This window comes from Acomys russatus, chromosome 20 (assembly GCF_903995435.1).
Source record: "Acomys russatus chromosome 20, mAcoRus1.1, whole genome shotgun sequence".
Taxonomy (NCBI): domain Eukaryota; kingdom Metazoa; phylum Chordata; class Mammalia; order Rodentia; family Muridae; genus Acomys; species Acomys russatus.
This window is the reverse complement of record NC_067156.1, coordinates 5,041,241-5,045,980: the sequence shown is the minus strand read 5'-3', so window position 1 is coordinate 5,045,980 and position 4,740 is coordinate 5,041,241. Positions and strand designations below refer to the sequence as shown.

The 4,740-nt window shown below is 47.0% G+C and overlaps 1 pseudogene; it reads left to right on the top strand.

Annotated features, from left to right (window-relative positions):
• The first annotated feature begins 1,015 nt into the window (after nt 1-1,015).
• On the top strand, nt 1,016-2,332 carry LOC127204738 (peptidyl-prolyl cis-trans isomerase A-like; annotated as a pseudogene).
• Nucleotides 2,333-4,740: the final 2,408 nt, after the last annotated feature.

Below are 4,740 nucleotides of genomic sequence, written 5' to 3'. Positions count from 1 at the left end.
TTCTTCCTTGGCCTTGTACGCCTCCATCTGGCTCTAGATGTCTCTGGTGGCATCTTGGGGACAGTGATTCTCAGTAGGATGATCAAGTGTTAGGACTGGCTACTAGAGTGGAAGCAAACTTGTTGAGAGCCAACTACAGGCTTGGGAATAGGAAACTGAAACCATATTTTTCCCCCAGTTCATTTGCAAACTATCTTCTGCTGCCCACGGTGCTGCAAGCACAGCACGGAGCCGCTCAAAAAACTTGATTAAATCCCACAGTGCTGAGCACACTGAGTTTCAAGAGGGCAGGAAATCGTTCATGCCTTTGGAAGTTGTATGAAAAATGTGGTGGGAGGACAGAAATTAAGCTAAGTTGACTTAGAAACCTATTAAACCAAAATGATGTTTGATTTGCCAGCAAGAGCTCTACTCTTTCAGATGCTTAGAGAGCGCCTCTGTGTGGAGATGCAAAGCTGTGTTCGAGGCCTCTCTTGAATCTGTAGAGTTCACTGGGCTGCTGTGAACTGCTCAGGGGTAGAGTAAGCCACAGGGAACTTTCATCTGGGTGACAAGCCCTTGTGATAGATTTTTGAGGAGAAAAATCTTGGAAAAAAGAAAAAAATAGTCACAGGAAATGCTTGGTTGTTTTTGTCCCAGCATGTAGAAAGCTCTCGATATAAATACGTCTCTCTCTCTATATATTATAGAATACTTTAAAATATATATGATGTATATATATTTCATCCAGGGATATTTATTCTAACATAATAAAATAATAAGCAACTTGCAAGCAAGTAGTGAGTCTGGCCAGATGTCTCTCAGGTGATTGTCTCATGGCAAGAAACACCTGACTCTGGGTAAAAGTAGAGTTGGAAGCCAGAGCTAGCGGGTTTCCCCCTGAGATGGAGCCCTCTGGGCCATTATTTGCTCGAGTTACTCATGAGCTTGAGACTGCAGAAGATGCAGCTACACTGAAACTGCCAGGTGGAAACAAAAGCCAACCCCTGGTGAAGCAAAATCTTGTATTGATATAATGGTGGTGGCAACTGACTCACCAGTCGACGAGGAGAAACAGCAGCTGTGTTACATCTGTATCAACAGAGCTGGCCTGTGGTCCACTGTGGCCCAAGCCCACTGTGGCCTTTTGGCTCTCGCACAGTAGTCACCTTAGCTATTGATTGCTCTTTGCCATCTGTAAGTCCTCTTGTGCTGAAGACCTGTGTTTTTATTTTCCTTTGTCTTATGGATCAGGGTGCTATATATTCTGATGCTAATCTCTGGTCCCCAAGATCTGGTTGCCGCCCAGAGAGCACATTCTCCTGCACCCCTGTGCTCATTGTGTAGACCTTATTCTACGTACTCACAGTTGATTGGTTAATAAGAAATGCTGAAGCTTGGGACTTCACCCAGGAGAGAGAGGCAGAGGTGGAGGTTCGCAGGGTCCCCCTAGGGCCAGGGGACCATGAGGCAGGAGGAGAGAGGGCGCAGGTACAGCAGGAGGAAGAAAGGAGGTAGAGATGGGTTAGTGTGGGGAGAAGCACATGGCCGAATCTGTGTGGATGGAGGAAAGCATCCCAGATGAAGAATATTAGCAAGCATTTTGGAATTATGGGTGGAAAGTAGCCCAGATAGGAATAAATAAAGCAGATGGCATGGGGTGGGGGCTGGGAAGAGATGAGGATAGTTTAGAGGGTTAATATCTGCCCAGTCCCAGGTAAGATGAAGCTATTCTAAAATACAACAGGTGTCTGTATCTTTATTGATTATGATAGTGGGTTAGATAAAACTGCTGTAATAATCATAGGCTAACCTAATAAAAATATTATTAGTGTCTTTGCAGATGCCACTGTCCCCTGTTGCCTCTTGCTGTAGCCACAGTCAACCCCACCGTGTTCTTTGACATTGAGGCTGCCCTTGGGCCACATCTCCTCTGAGCTGTTTGCAGACAAAGTTCCAAAGGCAGCAGAAAACTTTCGTGCTCTGAGCACTGGAGAGAAAGGTTTTGGATATAATGGTTCCTCCTTTCACAGAATTATTCCAGGATTCATATGGCAGAGTGGTAACTTCACACACCATAATGACACTGGCAGCATCTATGGGGAGAAATTTGAGGATAAGAACTTCATCCTGAAGCACACGGGCCCTGGCATCTTGTTCATGGCAAATGCTGGACCAAACACAGTTTCCAGTTTTTTATCTGCACTGCCAAGACTGAGTGGCTGGATGGCAACACGTGGTCTTTGGGAAGGTGAAAGAAGGCATGAGCATCCCAGAAGCCATGGAGTGCTTTGGGTCCAGGAATGGCAAGAACAGCAAGAAGATCACCGTTTCTGACTGTGGACAACTCTAATTCTTTTGACTTGCAGGCATCTTGACCACCAGACCATTCCTTCTGTAGCACAGGAGAGCACCCCCACCCCATCTGCTCCTAGTACTCTGTAATCTCTGCTCTCACTGAAGTTCTGTGGGTTCCATATTATCCTCATTCCCCTCCAAGTTTAGCAGGATGGCAGAATTAAGTTTATGATTATGAATAAAAAGTAAATAAGAAAAAACCCGTTATTAGCAACACTCGCATATGTTTACATACTTTAAAAACTGTCGCGACCCTTCCAACCAGTGGAAAATAAGGACACGACCCGAGCGTTCTTCTCCAGGCGGTTTATTCAGGAATTTCCAGCAAGCTTCTCCTCCTCCTGTACCCCAGCGCCCCTCTTATATCCTCTGCGTCACCCAATCAGCAGCTCTTATGTTGGTAGCTCCAATTGGTTCCCGACAAGGCGGGATGCATATGTCAGAGCAAAGCGCGGCCCACAACCCAAATAAGGACTTGTTTACCAGGAGCAGAATTGCAAGTCATTTGGCCTGGCAGGTTGCCAGGTGCCATCTTAGCGAGGGCGATAGCTTCAGCTTCCCACAGTTCCCCCTTTTTTATTTTAAAACGCAACAGGTGGGAGTAGATGTCTGATCTCCAGTAGTCAAAATGGGAGATTGTAATGGCTCAGCCAAACCCCACTCAGGGAGTCTGGCTTGGCCACACCCAACCCAGTGCCTTTTTCCTGGATACGGGGTCTGGGACACTAACCCGTATGCAATCAGACATGCTCCTCAGGATGACGCTGGTCTTTATGCAGTGCCATCCCTGCAGTGCTAAGCCTCGCATCCTGAGCATGACGATCTGGGGGACTGCTCATAGATTCTTCATATAACCAAGCCAAATCTGTGGAGATTGGCCATCTTCTAGGGCTGCAAAGCTTGGACAACCATGGCATTTGCTCTTTGTTGTTGAATGTGCAATCGGCATATAAACCAGAACGCAAGGCAGCTGATAAGAATGAGGCACAGGCCCAATGCCCCCATGCCCGCCCACTCCCGGAGACGGCCCATGGCTTGAGCAATCCAACGTGAAAGGCTGGCAGCCATGGTGAGGTCAACCCGTGTGGAACCGATGCGAACAACTGAAGTCCTCAATTCCTTTAGTAGGAGCCCAAACTCTCCGGTCCAACTACCTGCAAGATACCTAGACAATTGTCTGGACAAGTTAGCAGAATGGGACACGTTATTAAAGGGGATAGATGTTACACAGAGACCCGAATACTTCCATTGACATCCAAGTTGGGCTATCTCGGCGAGCACATGCACCTGGTCTTGCAGCAGGTCCACATGCTGATTAAGTAACATAATGCCTGATCTTAGGTGGGAGTTGATAACCATAAAAAGAAAGGGAGGCCAAACGCACACAGGTGTGGTCTTAAAGGCAATATTCTTGCCAGGGGAGAAAATCTTAGTACTTGTTTCAACCATTTTACTTTCTGTTTCCCTTCGTCCTCTACCAGGAGCCTTATTGCTTGTACTGAGTCTTTATAGTCCTACCTGGAACCTTATAGTCTCTGTATCCGAGAACTTAGCTTGTCCCTCACTTACCAGGGAACTTACCAGTCGACTGCCCTGACCACCAGGAGTTCTGAACACTCGTGAATGACAAAAGACGTCCCCGTATGGGCCACCACTTGTCGCGACCCTTCCGACCAGTGGAAAATAAGGACACGACCCGAGCGTTCTTCTCCAGGCGGTTTATTCAGGAATTTCCAGCAAACTTCTCCTTCCCTCCTGTACCCCAGTGCCCCTCTTATATCCTCTGCGTCACCCAATCAGCAGCTCTTACGTTGGTACCTCCAATTGGTTCCCGACAAGGCGGGATGCATACATCAGAGCAAAGCGCAGCCCACAACCCAAATAAGGACTTGTTTACCAGGAGCAGAATTGCAAGTCATTTGGCCTGGCAGGTTGCCAGGCGCCATCTTAGCGAGGGCGATAGCTTCAGCTTCCCACAAAAAACTTTTAATAGTGTTCTTATTTATTTTGAAATTTTTATCATTTTGTGTGTATGTGTATTTTGACAGCACACATGTTCCATGTGCATGTCTGGTCCTGAGGAGGTCAGAAGAAAGTGTCATATCCCCTGGGACAGGAGTTACAGGTGACAGTGAGCTGCTGTGTGGATGCTGGCAGTCAACAGCTGCTCTTAAGGGTGGAGGCAACTCTTTACCCCTATATATTAATTGTCTCCCTGTGTGTGCACCCATGTTTATACATGGTATGTATGTGGAGGTCAGAGAACAAGTTGCCAGGGTTAGTTTTCTCCCTCTACCATGTGGATCCTGAGCATCTAACTCAGATCACCAATCTGCAAACATGTTTACAGACAAGTCATCATGCCCGCTCCAGGCCTTAAGATATTGAAATCCTTTGTAACTC